The 18,853-nt window shown below is 43.1% G+C and overlaps 1 protein-coding gene and 1 long non-coding RNA gene across 2 annotated transcripts in view; one reads left to right on the top strand and one right to left on the bottom strand.

Moving 5' to 3' along the window:
• LOC143792982 (uncharacterized) overlaps positions 1–16,228 on the bottom strand; it is a 33,388-nt gene extending 17,160 nt beyond the window's left edge. Inside the window, exons 1-2 of the long non-coding RNA XR_013220014.1 lie at positions 16,190–16,228; positions 15,246–15,385 (exon numbers count right to left, since the gene is read on the bottom strand). This is a non-coding gene — a long non-coding RNA (uncharacterized LOC143792982). The remainder of the gene's footprint in view (positions 1–15,245; positions 15,386–16,189) is intronic.
• The window catches only part of GLRA3 (glycine receptor alpha 3), a 443,610-nt gene that overhangs the window by 197,978 nt on the left and 226,779 nt on the right, over positions 1–18,853 (top strand). The window lies entirely within an intron of this gene.

Raw genomic sequence — 18,853 nt, 5'->3', positions numbered from 1 at the left:
GGCGGTGTGTTTGATGGCAGGTGGCGCCTCCCACTGGCAGAGACACTTTTGCGTACTATGAGGGGTCCTGTGCCAGTGACATCGCCAATGAGTATGCCCCCCCACCTGTTGAAAGGAACCTGCACTTTCATCTGCACCTTCCTCTTTGTCCCCGTGTAAGGTGGTATAGTATGCGGGAAGGGGAACCTGACTTTCAGCAGGGTCAGATTCTGGCTGTGTAGAGTGCAAGGGGAATGTAGTGGTCTGGGTCAATGTACCAGCAGAGTCATCTAGCAGTGGCTGGACAATGGGCAGGATGAGGAGGAAACACAGATATAGGCCCAAATAATAAAGTAGGCTAAATGCAGTTCAAAATTTGTAACAGGACTAAACAGGCAGCATTGCTTTGTTCAGTGGAGGAAAACTGTAATGAGTGGCAGACACAGTTAGTAGGCCCAAATAATAAAGTAGGCTAAATGCAGTTCAAATGTGGTAACAGGACTAAACAGGTGGCATTGCTTTGTTCAGTGGAGGAAAACTGTAATGAGTGGCAGACACAGTTAGTAGGCCCAAATAATAAAGTGGGCTAAATGTCTGCCAAAAAATTGTTCATAAATAAACAGGCGACATTGCTTTGCTCAGTGTCAGAAAATTGTAATGAGTAGCAGACTAAGTTAGTAGGCCCAAATAATAAAGTGGGCTAAATGTCTGCCAAAAAATTGTTCATAAATAAACAGGCGACATAGCTAGATACAGGGGTGAGCTCCTCTGCTGAGTAGCAGACAGTGGTAGTAGGCGCAAAGTATTAACTGGTCTAAATGGAGGCCAGGGCCCATGTATATTTTAACTATCATCTATCATTTCAACAAATTTGTATTGGCAGTGCCATTGAAGGATTTAACAGCACAGACTACACAGTGGTGGAGCAGGGAGAGGTAAGTATTGCAAGTGGTGGAGAACTGTTTGAGCTGGGGGGAACACTCTCTCATGGGCGGTGGTACTGGCACAGGGCCCCTCATATTACGATGGTGTATCTGACGTTGGCTGTGCACCACCACCATCAGAGACACTTCATTGTACTATGAGGGACCCTGTGCCAGTGCCGTCGTCCAAGAGTGGGCCCACCCACCTGTCCAGGCAAACGGCACTCGCACGGGTGCTTGCGCCAGGTGGTGACCACGGCCCTGTGGGGGGAGTCAGCCCATTTAGGGAGGTATAAAAATGGCCTTTGGTGGACATTCAGCAGCTGCAAATGGAGGAATTGGAGAAGTCAGTAAGAGGAGGCCAAAAGCAAGACATTTTTCAGGCAAGCTACGTGTCAGCAGGGGAAGGTGAGGAAAAATAATTTGAAGTCCATGATTGGTTCATTTTAATGAAGGTTAGATCATCAACATTTTGGGTAGCCAGACGTGTCCTTTTTTCGGTCAGTATTGAACCAGCAGCACTGAAAACTCTTTCTGATAGCACACAAGCAGCAGGACAAGCGAGCTCCTGTAATGCATATTCTGCCAATTCAGGCCAGGTGTCTATTTTAGCCAAAACTTTTTCCTGCTGCTCCGGCTTTAAAAGCTGTTTTCCTACTCCTAGATAAGGGAGCCTTCGAGGCCTTGTGTAGCCAGACGATGACGCTGGCTCAACACCTCCAGCCTTAGGTGCTATTGTGCTTTTGCCACTACCACCAGATGCTCCACCACCACCACCATCAGTAGCAGCTGGCAACCACCGCCCACGGGCTCTTCCACCAGCCTTCCTCATTTTTTGGAAAATCTAACCAAAATAACAACCGTTATATGGTACTGTGAAACAAGGTAGAAGGTGTATATAAACTTGTTGAGAATTTAAATCTCCCTTTTTTGGGGGGGAGACTGAACCAAATCTCAGGCCCTGTGCATAAAACAACACAATGTAAGTGGCAGAAAGTGGCTGGCTGATATATGACAAACTAACAGGACTGAAGTATATCCACTTTGTGAGAATTTGAATCTCACTTTTTTTTGGGAGACTGAACCAAAACTCAGGCCCAGTGTATATAACAACGCAATTTACGTGGCAGAAAGTGGCTGGCTGACATACGACAACCTAACAGGACTGAAGTATATCCACTTTGTGAGAATTTGAATCTCACTTTTTTTGGAGACTGAACCAAAACTCAGGCCCAGTGTATAAAACAACACAATGTAAGTGCCATAAGGGGCTGTAAGATGTATGAAAAAATACAAGGACTGTAGTACAATTTCAATCTCCCTACAATGATCTCAGGACAAGTATGGCAGCAATAAAAAGGACTGCTGCACACAAAAGTGTGGACAAATAAACAAGATAACTGCGCAGAAAGGAGCAACAGGATTTTTGCTTTTAAAAAAGCAGTTGGTTTGCACAGCAGCGTGCAAACAGCAATACAGCTATCAGGGAGCCTTTTAAAGCAGCCTAATAAGCTACAATGCTGATGCACAAAAATATAGCCTCCACTGTCCCTGCAAAACAAAGGTGGTGTTGGACAGTGGAAATCGCTACAGCACAAGCGGTTTGGGGGTTAATATTCCCTCCCTAACTATATCCCTTCTTCTGATGAAGCTGCAGCAACCTCTCCCTATGCTCAGATCGGCAGAAGTAAGATGGCGGTCAGCGTGCACACCCCTTTATAGCCCCTGTGACGCCGCAGAAAGCAAGCCAATCACTGTCATGCCCTTCTCTAAGATGGTGGGGACCGAGACCTATGTCATCACGCTGCCCACACTCTGCGTCCTCCTTCATTGGCTGAAAAATGGCGCTGAAAGCATCATACGAAACGCGACTTTTGCGCGCAGATCGGCGACCTCATGGCCGATCCCACACTAGGATCCGGTCAGGTTTCATGAAACCCGACTTTGCCGAAAGTCGGCGATTTTTGAATTTGTCCGATCCGTTTCGCTCAACCCTAATCAGCACCAATTTCGTCATTGAGCTGAAAAGTATTCACAGGCATTTTTAAAAGCAGACTCACTATAAAATAAAAAACTCCATCTGCACATAGCCTTAAGGATATTTGCTCTGGATAAAAGATAATAGATGAATAAATGTTATAATTGATTTTATTTTTCTCTGCAAAGGTCATCTATTTCTTAATACTTGTTGATCTATATCCATCAGTTCGCCACTAATTTAGGCAAACAGAAATTGTGAAATTTAAAATGTAATTATGAAAGTATAATACAGCAGCATATGATATCACTTTGTTATGGTTTGTTATATAATATATATATATATATATATATATATATATATATATATATATATATATATATATATATATACTAGACTGTGGCCCGATTCTAACGCATCGGGTATTCTAGAATATGCATGTCCCTGTAGTATATGGACAATGATGATTCCAGAATTCGCAGCAGACTGTGCCCGTCGCTGATTGGTCGGCAACCTTTATGACATCATCGTCGCCATGGCAACCATTATGACATCTACGTCGATACTGTGCCCATTGCTGATTGGTCGAGGCCGCCAGGCCTCGACCAATCAGAGACGCGGGATTTCCATTATGACATCATCGTCGCCATGCTGTGCCCGTCGCTGATTGGTCGAGGCCTGGCGGCCTCGACCAATCAGAGACGTGGGATAGATGGCCTACAAACCGTCGACCACTCCATATAAGGTATGGTCTACAAACCGCCGACCACTCCATATAAGGTATGGTCTACAAACCGCCGACCACTCCATATAAGGTATGGTCTACAAACCGCCGACCACTCCATATAAGGTATGGTCTACAAACCGCCGACCACTCCATATAAGGTATGGTCTACAAACCGCCGACCACTCCATATAAGGTATGGTCTACAAACCGCCGACCACTCCATATAAGGTATGATTTCCAGGACAGACAGACAGACAGACAGACAGACAGACAGACAGACAGACAGACGGAAAAACCCTTAGACAATTATATATATAGATATATGTATATTATATATAATGAACTCATGTTTCCTAACTTATAGTAAAAATGTGGTAATTCATTCAAGAATATATGTCTTTCACTCCTGACACTTAGTTTTAACAAAAAAGTATATGAGTTTTATCAGGAGATATGGTAGAATAAAGCTATTTGGTTCTGAAGAGGTTAAAGACAAATATGTTCAGCATTCATATTAATAATTTATTCAAAATGGTTCTATGCATTATAGATAAATGGTGAAAACACAAAACATTTTGAGGCACATTTATTTATAGCACAATGAAGATTTTAAGAAAACTTAAGAAAAATGTACGACATTCCTTTCTCCATGGGCTTCACAGACGCTGCTTGCACTCGCCCTATTGTTGGGATCTCACTGAGCAGCTATTAGATTTGAAGTTATCAGATCATCCTTTCTTAAAAATCTTTAGCAACAAGACATGAAAAGTCTGTAGTGTCTGTGAGGCGCTAACATATGTGTTACGTAATGCAGAAGCCATCGGAAACCTCAGCTGATAAAATGTAGGCTACGTACTATTTTACATTTCCATTACGGTAAATTATTTACATTAGATAAATGAAGAAACCAAATATTTTTTTAATTTTGCCAATGATATAGAAATAAGAATTGAGCAAATTTTCAGAATTATATAACATACATATTGCAAATCATAAAATGTTTGAAAAATATGTATTTATAAGCAATTTTCACACAATTAGAAATGTTCTGAAAATATACAAGTTCTAATTCTCTCTTTTTTTTTTACAATCTCGAAATGTAATTTTAAGGGCATTGTATAAATTGGAAAAGTGCTATCAATTTTTTTTTTTTTCGCGTAACCCTAGCCTAAAGCCTCATCTATCACCAAGTTTATACTTTCCACTAAGGACAGCATACAATAAGGGCAGAAACCTTGATTCCAGCAGTGTGACGCCTCCTGGGCTTCTTTCTGTAGTTTTAATGACATTACTGTGGCATTCCCCCCTCTGCAAATCTCTGCACTGGCTCCCATTCCCTCAACGTATCCAGTTCAAATTACTAACACTGACCTACAAAGCCATCCATAACCTGTCTCCTCCATATATCTCTGAACTAATCTCCCGATATCTTCCCTCACGTAATCTTCGGTCCTCCCAAGACCTCCATCTCTCCTCCACACTTATTCGCTCCTCATCCAATCACCTCCAAGACTTCTCCCGAATATCCCCCATCCTCTGGAATTCTCTGCCCCAACACGTCTGACTATCAACCACATTCAGAGCCTTCAGACGGAACCTGAAAACCCACCTCTTCAGGAAAGCCTACAGCCTGCACTGACCCCGCTGCCTCCTCACCACTACCGAAGCTACCGCCTCACCAACACTGGAGCTCCTGCAACCCTCAACCTACTGTCTCCTTCCCCATAATCCTGTAGAATGGGTCCTCGCCCCTCTGTATCAGGCTGTAATTGTTAGTTTGTTTACTGTAAGTGATATCTGTATTTTGTATGTAACCCCTTCTCATGTACAGCACCATGGAATCAATGGTGCTATATAAATAAATAATAATAATAATCTGACGCCGTTTTGCTCCACTTCTCAGTGAAGAGTTCTGGTAATCCAGCATCATTCCCCGCACAGGCACTTTGCATCCCATAGAAAATGAATTACCCGTGGCTCGCTTGCAGGGCCATGACTTCATTCTATCTGGGTATTTGTTTTCATTCACACATTATCCAAATCTCATTATGAGAATGTGTTTATTTTCACATAAAACAGAGAAACAGTCAGAGAGGACACAGCTGTTGATTTTCCTGGTTATCTCAATTTAGTAGGCACCAAATGGCGATGCTGGCAACCCACCTATGCCCTTATGCAGTTCTGACTGAATATTACAAAGAGAATACGTTGATTATGTAACCACAGAATATCCTATATAGCTTTAGAAATGTCTATGTCATCCACTGGGATATGCCCAATTTCTACAGTGTCAATATTTTACATACATGAATCCACAGATCAGATGTAATTGTAATGATGAATTTATTATTAAAAGGAATTTATTATAATTTCAGAGTCAGAGCCCTTATTTTATGATGGGTAAATTTGCAAGCTGCTTGATAAAAGCATCTTTGCAATTTTCTCATTACAATTTTGCCCAGCTCTCCCATTTTTTTAAAATTTTATTGTTCACAGCTAGTTGCCTAGAAGCTTTCTAACAGCAGTGGCTGAATATGCTCTTTCACAGTGAGCTTGTCAGTACTGCCCTCAGGCTGGCCAGGATGGTCGGAGCACGACATTGGCTCCTGTGCTTCCAATGCTCCAGAGACAAAGCTCCGTCATATAGCAATATTAGGAAAGCACATTTCTGTCCAGCAGCACAATGAAGCCTGAACTGTCACTCAATCAGCTGTGCCTGTCCCCAAGCACTCAGGGAGTCGGGAGACTGGAGTGCATGCCTTAAAAAAAATAGTGCAACGGAACTTAGTGCAAATTGTAACACCACTTTTCATGATCACAAATTGAGAAAAAGTGATGTGCATACAGTATATCATCAAGCAGAAACTGAACTACAGTGATTTCATTCATCTACCATTGGATTTTCTATCTTTTATATGTATCCAACTTTTTATTCCTTGCAAATTGTGACATCTGCATCAGTGCTGACTTTCCTGCCTCTGCTTCTGTCATCACGTTGTGCCGTGTTCTCGTTATGGGTGATGCCATGCAATAGTTCTAGTTTTGTGTTCTCTAGAACTTGTAGTCCCATCCATACTGGGAGACAAAGAGTTAACTGCTGGGTAATTTGGGTGGGGCTGCAAGCTATGTAAGATCCTGAAATCCTGTTGTCCACTGCCAGTTACATTCTGACCTGCTCTTGTGTAGTCACTACTGCCTTGCTATTCTCTCCTGATTTTTGACCTTGGCTTGCTTTGTGACTATTCTTATTCTTTATGATTTTGTCCCTACACCGACATCCTGATTCCACCTTGGTTACCAGACTATTCTCTTGGCTCTGATTCACTCTTCAGGACAGCCATTCTAAGGGCCGATCCCTGTACAGGACGTAAAGGATAAAAGCCGGTGTTCCTCTGGAATCTCCGGATGGAGTTGCTCGTGCCATGTCTATCAGAGGTAGCCATTTGGAACCTGCACCTTCTGACAGATGTAACAAAAATATACAGCATGATAGGTTTCATTGATGTTCTAGCCATGAAAAAGCATAGTTGTGAATTAGGAACTGAGCTAAAAATATGTATGATGATAATTATATGTAAAGTCACTTTATTTTTTATTATTGATTAACTGGAACATCAGCAAATAAAGGCTATTTAGCCTTCAAAGCGACTTTATATCATTTGCTTTACTGGCAATTGAATATTGTGGCACTTTTCTTAAAAGTAGTTTCCTATGGAATACATTTATTTACTATGTACAGCATAGATTATTGACATATAACCCCCACCAATCAGCAGAACAGGGGTCCCACATGTGAATGAAGCAGTGGTCCGCCCGCACAATGGAACAGAAATCATGCTGCCATTTAGTCCCATCCACCTATGTTTGAGCTCAGCAAAGGTTGTGTCACAGGGTCCTACTCCGATACCACACAATCAACAGAGCAAAAGTATAGTGAACAATTCCAAGACCTTTATTTAGGCAAAAACACGAAAGGTCCATATAATCCCCCACACAAAGGATAAAATAGTCCAGAACACGAATGCAGTTCAGTAACAGGATAAAAGTCCAACAATCCAGCAGACAGAGGATAAAAAATGGTCCATATGCTTCCCCTTCTCTCTGACATGCTGTGTTCACCTCATTCCACACAAAAATGATCTGTGTCTCACCTCCCTGACATTTACAAGTCTCCCTCCTCATTCACAGGTCAGGAGGGGGAAGGTCTCAGGGGCTCATTGTTTCAACAAGCTAGGTCAACATGTCATTAGCATATTACCAAACAACATTATTCACTGACCCTGTGGAGAGATAACAATACAGAACTGTGGGGAGAATATCAGATGGCAAATAACAACATGTTAGGGCATGCTAGGCTATGGGTTGAACTAGATGGACTTAAAGTCTTCCTTCAACCTTAATAACTATGTAACTATGTAACTATGTAACTCAACCTACAAGAGAACACCATGAAAATAAGTAAAATAGAAATATACACAAAATGATACCCACATAATATTTCCTACCATCACAGGTTGTTTCTCAAATATATAACCTTCCCCGGTTTGGTTTCTAAGAAATGTCTTTACTTCATGTGTGCACCAGAATTTTGTTACAGATAGTACCAAAAAGGAGCGAACACAGTGGGCACCAAATTTGTTGTGACTTTTTACATTTCTCTCAACAGTTAGAAAATATGTCTAACAAAGGAAAATGGCTTAGATGGCTCATAAAATGTGACAGATTTATTAATAATGTGTGTCACTTTTCTGAACAAAATATTGATGACAGTGAGCTAGCCAAGAAGTGACATAAGGAGGAGAAAAATATGCTATTTATCTAATGAGTTACACTGAATTTGCCTCACACTGTGCACTGTTGGGAGACATTTAGCACTATCTCTCAATGTCTAATCTACTTGTAATGCATCTAACGTTGCATAATTATTAATATATCTACCACATTATGCCTATTATGTGGGAGTTTAGCCTAATACAAAGATTTGTCCACATTTTTATTGAACTGGTCAGCTAGAAAAGTGATAGAACAGAATGAGACTGATGGCACAGACCGCAATGGACAGATTTCACTGTTTGTCGGCTCTTGACTTTTACATACTGTTTGAAGTTGAGCAGGTAGATCAGATGTCATCCTATCCTATGTAGTATGGAACACAGATACCCAACATAAAACTAATAAAATATAAGGAAAAGTTCATCAGCTCACCCTTAAATTGTCCACAGCAGGTGCAGTTATCCACGAAGGTGCATGGAATGGCATTCAAGCCCACATGCAAGACTAATCCATAATTATCCAGCATATCTTCTTGATTATAAAAAAACTTTTTCTTTATTCAAATTTACTTAAAAACATTGTTGGAGATCAAGATAGAAAGGGATAGCTAATTCTTCATGATAATAAAACTTTACGCATTTCGACCCATGTGTGGGTCTTAATCATCACCTGGCTCTCCTCAAGCTCAGCAATGCTTGCTTCTCTAATCTACCAGGCTTTGGCTCTCAAAACAGTTGTCACTCGTTTGGCTGACTTTAGCTCTCCTGTTTGTGGGAATATCGCCTTCCCTATATCAGCTATACTATGGAAGCACAGATTCATTCTTGTACTGATTTTTCCTTCTACAGTCTTTGAGAGATTGGAGAGATTTTATTCTTTTGTGTTAACATTGAAAGATGTGGCAAATCCCCTTCCTCCATATACTGTCTGCTGTACTTTGCCTGTTTGCAACTTCCCCCTCTTATCTGAAATCTCTAACACTAAAAGAAGGGAAGCAGGAGCAGAGAAAGTTGTCACAGCCAAGGTTGGTGTGCTATTAGTTCAACAGCATGACAAAATACAGGACAAGCAGATACATAATGGAATTACACAGATTGTAAAGCAGATGCATTTAGGGAAAAATCACAGTACAAAGATGTTCATACCTTTTAATCTAAAAGAAAACATATACACCTATTAACAAAAACAGTTATATTTGGTTGTTATTTGATGGAATATAATTCAATACTAGCTGTTTCCAGCCAGCTAATGCTCGGCATGCTCATTGCTATCTAATTAACGCTGCTAGTGATTAAACTAAAGTAAATAATGACAACATTCAATAGCGCTTATGCAGGTGGTAAATTAACTTAATATGAAGTTAATAACAATAATAATAATTAAAAATCAGAATAATACTAATACATTTTATTCACAGTGTAAAATCAAAAGCAAACTGGATTCGTGTGGTAATGTGTGGGGACGGAGCCTCATGTGGTAATGTGTGGGGACGGAGCCTCGTGTGGTAATGTGGAGGGACGGAGCCTCGTGTGGTAATGTGTGGGGATGCAGCCTTGTATGGTAATGTGTGGGGACAGAGCCTTGTGTGGTAATGTGTGGGGACAGAGCCTTGTGTGGTAATGTGTGGGGATGGAGCCTCATGTGGTAATGTGTATGGACGAAGTCTCGTGTGGTAATGTGGAGGGATGGAGTCTCATATAGTAATGTGTGAGGACGGAGCCTCGTGTGGTAATGTGTGGGGATGGAGCCTCGTGTGGTAATGTGTGGGGACGGAGCCTCGTGTGGTAATGTGTGGGGATGCAGCCTCATGTGATAATGTGTGAGGATGGAGCCTCGTGTGGTAATGTGTGGGGACGGAGCCTCGTGTGGTAATGTGTGAGGATGGAGCCTCGTGTGGTAATGTGTTAGGACAGAGCCTCGTATGGTAATGTGTGGGGACAGAGCCTCGTGTGGTAATGTGTGGGGTCAGGGCCTTGTGTGGTAATGTGTGGGGACAGACCCTCGTGTGGTAATGTGTGAGGACGGAGCCTCATGTGGTAATGTGTGGGGACAGAGCCTCAAGTGGAAATGTGTGAGGATGGAGCCTTGTGTGGTAATGTGGGGGGACAGAGCCTCGTGTGGTAATGTGTGGGGATGGAGCCTCGTGTGGTAATGTGTGAGGACGGAGCCTCGTGTGGTAATGTGGGGGGGCAGGATTATGTGTGGTAATGTGGTGGGGGTGGGACTATGTGTGGTAATGTGGTGGGGGGCGGGATTATGTGTGGTAATGTGGTGGGGGGCGGGATTATGTGTGGTAATGTGGTGGGGGTGGGATTATGTGTGGTAATGTGGTGGGGGGCAGGATTATGTTTGGTGATGGGGTGTGGGGCGGAGCTGCTGTGCGGGGGTGGGATTATCTATGGTAATGTGGTGGGGGCGGGATTATGTGTGGTGATGTGGTGGGGGCGGGATTATGTGTGGCAATGTGGTGGGGGGTGGGATTATGTGTGGTAATGTGGTGGGGGGCGGGATTATGTGTGGTAATGTGATGGGGCGGCTGGATTCTGTGTGGTAATGTGGTGGCGGGGTGGGATTATGTGTGGTAATGTGGTGGGGGGCGGGATTATGTGTGGTAATGTTGTGGGGGGCGGTATTATGTGTGGTAATGTGGTGGGGGGCAGGATTATGTGTGGTAATGTGGTGGGGGGCGGGATTATGTGTGGTAATGTGGTGGTGGAGCAGGATTATGTGTGGTGATGGGGTGGGGGCAGAGCTACAGTGCAGGGGGTGGGATTATCTGTGGCAATGTGGTGGGGGGGCGGGATTATGTGTGGTGATGTGGTGGGGGGTGGGATTACGTGTGGTAATGTGGTGGGGGGCGGGATTACGTGTGGTAATGTGGTGGGGGGCGTGATTACATGTGGTAATGTGGTGGGGGGTGGGATTATGTGTGGTAATGTGGTGGGGGGTGGAATTATGTGTGGTAATGTGATGGGGGTGGGATTATGTGTGGTAATGAGGTGGGGAGGCAGGATTATGTGTGGTAATGTGGTGGGGGCGGGATTATGTGTGGTAATGTGGTGGGGGGGCGGGATTATGTGTGGTAATGTGGTGGGGGGTGGGATTATGTGTGGTAATGTGGTGGGGGGGCGGGATTATGTGTGGTAATGTGGTGGGGGGGCGGGATTATGTGTGGTAATGTGGAGGGGGGCAGGATTGTGTGTGGCAATATGGTGGGGGGGTCGGATTGTGTGTGGTAATGTGGTGGGGGCGGGATTGTGTGTGGTGATGTTGTGGGGGGCGGGATTGTGTATGGTGATGTGGTGGGGGGGCGGGATTGTGTGTGGTAATGTGGTGGGGGCGTTATTGTGTGTAATAATGGGGTGGGGGGCGGGATTACGTGTGGTGATGTGTGGGGGGCGGAGCTACTGTGCAGGGGGCGGGATTAGTGAGCAATCACAATGCCTCTTATATATATAGATGAATATCCAGAGTACAATTGCCCTTTACTGGACACATTATCTGAAATGTAATTATTTTAGAATTTAGTCCTATGCTTACACTGCTTTATTTTGCAGATTATGTATACTCTCCATATTTGCACCTACTAATAATCCACCCACTGCGTCTGTGGCCTCTATGTGCGACTTAACCGATTTTGTTTGCCATCCATCACTCAGTTCTCATTAGTCTTTGTTAGTGTTGAGCATTCCGATACTGCAAATATCGGGTATCGGCCGATATTCGCTGTATCGGAATTCTGATACCGAGTTCCGATATTTTTGTGATATCGGAAATCGGAAGTTCCTATAAGTTCCCAGTCATCTTCGGTGTGTGTGGTGCGTATGGTTCCCAGGGTCTGGAGGAGAGGAGACTCTCCTTCCGGCCCTGGGATCCATATTCATGTAAAAAATAAAGAATACAAATAAAAAATAAGGATATACTCACCCCTCCGACGGACCCTGGACCTCAGCGGTGCAACCGGCAGCCTCCGTTCCTAAGAATGCAGTGAGTATAGGACCTGCGATGACATCACGGTCTTGTGACTGGTCGCGTGACCGGTCGCGTGACCGAGACGTCATCGCAGGTCCTACACTCACTGCATTCTTAGGAACGGAGGCTGCCGGTTGCACCGCTGAGAGCCGGGGGCCGTCGAAGGGGTGAGTATATCCATATTTTTTATTTTAATTCTTTATTTTTTACATGAATATGGATCCCAGGGCCTGAAGGAGAGTTTCCTCTCCTTCAGACCCTGGGAACCATCCAGGATCGCTTCCGATATTTGTGTCCCATTGACTTGTATTGGTATCGGGTATCGGTATCGGCGATATCCGATATTTTTTGGATATCGGCCGATCCAATCCAATACCGATACTTTTGAATATCGGAAGGTATCGCTCAACACTAGTCTTTGTATCTTTACAACTGGGAAAGCTAAACATATGAAAGTCAATAAATAATGCAATGAATATAGCATTGCTGTTTTTTTCTTAGCTCATACTCCTAAAGGTTATTTGAAAATCAACCAAGCATTGACGTTTGAGGGATCGTCTATACATAAATCATTGCTAGTGCATGACACGTACTCCATAACGCTGGTAATGATGCTGGATGTTAGCATACAGTGTTAAACAAATGGCCTTTTATCAATTAAATGATTAATAAATTAATTCTCCCTAATCTCTGAATCTATTAGGGTAAACCTCGAAAGCATAGACATGCCATTCTATGACAAAAGGTTTTGTACCATTTGCCGAATACGCTTTCTGTAACCTGCCACAACGGGCATCATATTGTAGCTAGACCGTGGCCCTGAATCATTGAATCAATTCTGAACACAAATCTTTGCGATACCACTGAACAACAGCTGCTTAGCTGCTGCATGGGCAAATTAATCTATTCAAATCCCACAGCTGAATCTCCCCTTCTGCAATTTAAGCTGACTACACCATAATACAGGCATACAAGCATACTAACCCTATCACTGCTGAGATTTACAGAGAAATCATTATTTCACATGTAGTTCTTTCTAATATTCTCTTCAAGCAAAAGGATCACAAGAAAAGCAGTTATCTTTTCTGATCAGGGCAGGGTAGAAAATTACATTGGAGAAAATCAATGCATGCAATGTTTATGCATTCAACTAAAGGCAAATCATAGCTGGAAGACAAATTGCTTCTGTGGGTCAGGCTATGTTCCAATATTCACAAGTAGATGGCTTTCCATTCAATGACAGCACATAATAGATTTACAAATGACTGTCTACCAGGGGACACATTTGTTCTGTATGAGCTTATATGGTTATCCAGTAATACAGGGAAAAAGGGTTTCATATACTTATTTCCTCCAGGAAATTAAAGGTCCTGGCTTGTATTAGTTTAATATTCTGTTCAGTATTTCTTGGTTATATTTTTCTGCTGCATAGGTAACATATGCTCCCACTACTCCCAACTACTAATGACAGCCATTATCGTATAACTATGGATTATTCCCATCTGTATAGCGGACAAATATGGCATACATGGATGTGGTAACATGTGTCAAACAGAATTGTAGAGTTGTACCCTGAAAAGTAAGCCAGAATGAAGCTAAAATTGGGGTAAAAATGGATTACAGTTATTTTAGACACTATTATACCTGCATTGACTATTTTAACAATATCTATAAAATGGATGTATCTAAAAAATAAAAACTAAGAATGTCCCAAATTTAGTAAGGACTTGTGATAGGATGGTGTTTGGTGACATAAGTGAGATAAATGTGTCTAACTTGCTTATTGAGTAACAGAAATGTATCACTATGTGCATATTTTGATATTTCAATAAATCTGTATCAATTTGCGCCATTTTAAAAGAATGCATGTGTCCAATAGTAATATCAACAAATGTACTCCATATGTTAACTATATTATATCTTATACAGAGGCATAACTAGGGTCCTATGGAAGCAGGGCAAAATGTGGGCCTGCCTTCCATATCACCCACTGCTACAGATGCGTAGGCTCAGTGGCATCACTATTGCCTATGGGCCCGATTCATCAATGATTTTACACTAGTATTCTTGCATATAAAGCGTTGAAAAGTTGCAACTTGAGGCTGTGATAAAATGTTGTGACTTTTGACATTTTCATGCCATTTTCACCCAGCTGTGACAAAGTGGACCGGATGGGGTATGGCAACTGCTGCTTATCAAATTCATGACGAGCGGTGGCATCCATAATACCGCAAATCTTACTTCAGGCAGGGATGGGAGTTGGATTTGTGGCGAGGCACAGACCAAGGTGGAAGCCTCTTTTACTGCACTCCTGATTCATAAAGAGGCGGCTCATCTTAATGAATCAGTAGCATTGGGCTCCAGCACAGCACCTCATCAAAACCAGCATGAACAACGCCGGTCTTGATAAATCAGGGTTGTAAAAAATACAATAATATATCAATTTAGCAGAAAATATGGCAATACGATAATTTTCTAACTAATGCTTCTAAATAGTAGTCATACAGTTAACAAACAAGAAATACTATTCTGTTACTTAGGAAATTCTAGTATGCCAAGACCAATATTACCAAAATCACTAAAAGTAAGAAAATTCTGCCACCCCGTGACCATACAGTATACATACGGCATCTAGTATCTGACCACCACCCTGTAACTGAATAAAACTGACTGTATCATGAACAATACTGCAGAAAATACAACTTATAATGGACAAATAATACTGACACACCATGACTACATAGTGTATAAATAATGCCACACACTGATCATTACTTAAAACTACTGAATTAAGACTAATATTACCCATATACAGCGACCATATAAAGGAAGGTATCAGTTATACATCAGTGCCATTTAGACACTGTATAGCTGTATTTATCCAGTGACTCACCAGTGATGTCTCCAACTGAATACACATGTAGCAGCCAGCACAGCAGCTTTTTCTATTATCTCTAGCTGAAGTCATTCCTTTTCTTTTTTCTTGTTCAGCTGACACAGATCACTATGACTTCTTCAATCCAGGGCATGCATCTATAGAGTGTATGACAAAGACATTAATGGCAAAGACAGAGCCCCTTCCCAAGGTTTCCCCCATTTCTACTGTAACAGCATCTCCCTTTATCCCATAGTAACAATATCCTCCAAATTAAAATGCATTAAAGTAGTGATTTTTCCCTCTGTATCCCCCATCTTACAGAATAGTAAAGTCTCTTCTCTAAGCTCCCCATACCAAAGTATTGGTTATATCCCTTTTAGTGGTCCCTATACAATAATAATTGTATACAATAACGATATTTCTCCATGTGGTTCACATGCGATAATAATGCCTACCCATGTAGCCCATATAAAATAATGATATCCACATACGTGGTCCTCTTACCATAATAATGACCCTTATGTGGTCCTCATACAATAATAATGACTCTCCCATGTGGCCTCCATACAGTTATAATATTATGCTTCTGGAATGTTAATATTAGTGCCGCCATTGTGGTTCTCTTCGCTCTTCATTAAAAAAAAAACTAATCAATGTCTCACATTTCCCCACAGACACACCCTGAACAGCTTTGACCCCTTCCTTCTTCTCCTGGTGGTACGGGACACAAGTTATCTCCGTAGATGCGAGCCAGTAATAGGCTTGCTGCTTGTATAGTTCGTGAGTAGTGTTGAGCATTCCGATGCTGCAAGTATCGGGTATCGGCCGATACTTGCTGTATCGGAATTTCCGATACCGAGATCCGATATTTTTGTAATATCGGATATCGGTATCGAAACAACATTAATGTAAAAAGGTGTAAAAGAAAGAATTAAAATAAAAAATATCGCTATACTCACCTGTCCGACGCAGCCGGGACCTCGGCGATTGTAAGCGGCAGCGTTGTTTCTTTAAAATTCGCGCTTTTACATGCTTACGTGAATTCCCGGCTTCTGATTGGTCAGGGCGGCCATGTTGCCGGGACGCGGACCAATCACAGCAAGCCGTGACGAAATTACGTCACGGCTTGCTGTGATTGGTCCGCGTCCCGGCAACATGGCCGCCATTAACCAATCACAAGCCGTGACGTCACGGGAGGCTGGACACGCGCTTATTTTGAAAAGCGCGCGTGTCCAGCCTCCCGTGACGTCACGGCTTGTGATTGGTCACGGCGCCATATTGCCGGGATGCGGACCAATCACAGCAAGCCGTGACGAAATTACGTCACGGCTTGCTGTGATTGGTCCGCGTCCCAGGAACATGGCCGCCATTAACCAATCACAAGCCGTGACGTCACGGGAGGCTGGACACGCGCTTATTTTGAAAAGCGCGCGTGTCCAGCCTCCCGTGACGTCACGGCTTGTGATTGGTCACGGCGCCATATTGCCGGGACGCGGACCAATCACAGCAAGCCGTGACGTAATTTCGTCACGGCTTGCTGTGATTGGTCCGAGTCCCGGCAACATGGCCGCCCTGACCAATCAGAAGCCGGGAATTCACGTAAGCATGTAAAAGCGCGAATTTTAAAGAAACAACGCTGCCGCTTACAATCGCCGAGGTCCCGGCTGCGTCGGACAGGTGAGTATAGCGATATTTTTTATTTTAATTCTTTCTTTTACACATTTATATGGTTCCCAGGGCCTGAAGGAGAGTTTCCTCTCCTTCAGACCCTGGGAACCATCAGGAATACCGTCCGATACCTGAGTCCCATTGACTTGTATTGGTATCGGGTATCGGTATCGGATTGGATCCGATATTTTGCCGGTATCGGCCGATACTTTCCGATACCGATACTTTCAAGTATCGGACGGTATCGCTCAACACTATTCGTGAGCTGGAGGGAGCCAGTGGCTCTGTAATAGTTTTCAACTGGATTTGTGTCCAAAGAAGCATATCCATTTGACATTAGTGTTGGCCTCCTGGGGGCCCCCCTCACCGCCTGACCTATTTGCAGTCGCATCCCCTGTATCTGCGATCATTACTCCATGTTTCCTGTGATATTTTATCTTTGAGTCTCGGTTAGATGAAATTTGAAAAGATAATTGGCACAATTCCATGCATCAGTGTGTCTGAGATGCAGTTACTGACAACTCAGCCATCCAATCTGGGGAAGGGGCATGCTGAAGCTGTCAGTATTTTGATTGACAGCTCAATTGTACAGTCTAGTCAAGGGCACGCTGAGCTGTCGATGTTTTGATTGACAGCCGAGGTGCTGGGCTATCTTCTTGTGTACCCTGTCCCAGGTGATTGCACATCTACTTAGGCTACTTTCACACTGACGAAGCATTGCGACGGGCCCGTACCGACGGATGCTGTGAAATAACTGCAAGACGTGGGCAAAGGATGCAGTTTTACAATGCATCCGCTGCCCATTCTGCAGTCCGGAGAGGAGGGGGTTGAGTTTCGGCCGCGCATGTGCGGTCGAAAATGGTGGACGCGACGCACAAAAAAGTTACATGGAACGTTTTTTTGTGCCGACGGTCCGCCAAAACACGACGCATCCGTCGCACGTGTGGCAATTCATCGCAATGCGTCGCTAATGCAAGTCTATGGAGAAAAAACGCATCCTGCGGGCAACTTTGCAGGATGCGTTTTTTCTCCAAAACGACGCATTGCGACGTACGTCACACAACGCAAGTGTGAAAGTAGCCTTAGGTGGCCTGCCAGTCCCAGACCTCTGCCTGATGTAGCTTCAGGTAAGTCTGGTCGGTTTTCTCTGTGCCTAGTATTTTGCTTGGTGATTTTTTCACTGCCTGGCCTTGGACCTCGTTTTGACCCTCCTCCTGTTTAACACCTTTGCTCTGATCCACTATCCTCCTGGTATTTTGACCTCGGACCATTACCTGACTACGTATTTATCTCCTCCTTCTGTCTGTGACATACCCTCTTGGCTTTTGACTATCCTGACTCACAGCTTGCCCGTGAGAACTGACTCAGCATCACATTACGTCTGGCCTATATGTTTTTCCTTTTCCCCAGTATGGATACTGTTCACATGCTTAGTGACGAGGTGGCAAATTAGAGGCAAATGATGCAGGATCTAAGGAATTCTAAAATCTCTAATCATCACAAGATCAGTTGCAGGGTTAGATAATTATTTTTATGAAAACTTTCTATAGCCCTCCACTGCCTGCAGTTGATCTCTCCTGAACCTGTTATGGCCCTCCCTGATAAATTTTTGGGAGAGAAAAAACAGTTTAGGGTGTTTTAGAGAGCTGATGGTTATTTTTTAATCCGCGTCCCCTGATGTCAGGGGATTAGTTCCAGCGAGTGGAGAATTTGGTCAAGAAGATAATGGTGGATTTCACGCTCCAGTTGAGAATACTTCACTGTGAACCCATCTCCTGTTTTCTTTTGATTAATTTACCTGCTATGTTGCATTGGGGCTCCCATGACTGCTTCATCACAATCGTGTTATTGATTGGTGTCAGAAGGAAGTTGTTAAATGGAGCCCTAATTGTTACAAGGAATGTATAAAGTCTGTACAAATACGGTGGTGAAAATAAGTATTTAATACTCTGACA

Source organism: Ranitomeya variabilis, chromosome 1, assembly GCF_051348905.1.
Source record: "Ranitomeya variabilis isolate aRanVar5 chromosome 1, aRanVar5.hap1, whole genome shotgun sequence".
NCBI lineage: Eukaryota > Metazoa > Chordata > Amphibia > Anura > Dendrobatidae > Ranitomeya > Ranitomeya variabilis.
The sequence above is the reverse complement of the archived record's forward strand: the minus strand, read 5'-3'. Positions and strand labels throughout refer to the sequence as shown.